This window comes from Belonocnema kinseyi, chromosome 8 (assembly GCF_010883055.1).
Source record: "Belonocnema kinseyi isolate 2016_QV_RU_SX_M_011 chromosome 8, B_treatae_v1, whole genome shotgun sequence".
Taxonomy (NCBI): Eukaryota; Metazoa; Arthropoda; class Insecta; order Hymenoptera; family Cynipidae; genus Belonocnema; species Belonocnema kinseyi.
This window is the reverse complement of record NC_046664.1, coordinates 46,530,043-46,530,568: the sequence shown is the minus strand read 5'-3', so window position 1 is coordinate 46,530,568 and position 526 is coordinate 46,530,043.

Below are 526 nucleotides of genomic sequence, written 5' to 3'. Positions count from 1 at the left end.
TATTGTTTTGAAGGCCGTAGATTTCTTGCTTCGTGTTGACTTGAGTATTGTATACTACGTTGATCTGCTGTTGTTATTCGATGAAAATGAGGACTCCGTTGATGGTTCGAAGATGAGAGCTGCGTTGAGGACTGCGTTGATGATTTCTAAGATGAGGGCTATGTTGAGGACTTCGTTGATGATTCCAAGTAAGGGCTGAGTTGGAGACTTATTTTCTTCCCATTCGCCTGTTTGCGGGCCTCGTAGGGTGTTACCGCTGTATATTGTGTACCCTTTCAATTTTTTAATTAAATTCAATTGCTGGTTAACGGGCTTTTCCGTAGAGAAAGTCCGGAGTTCTTGTAGAATTTCGTAAAATTTCAAATGCCAATTCTTCTGGTTAACGGGCTTTTCCATGGAGAAAGTTCGGGTTCTTTCTAAGGTTCGTTACTTACCAGGTGTATACATATGAAACCGGTATTGCCATTTAGCGGCCAGTAGGCACACTTGTAGGCACTGTCGGAACTTACCATTTGTGCTAATTGGC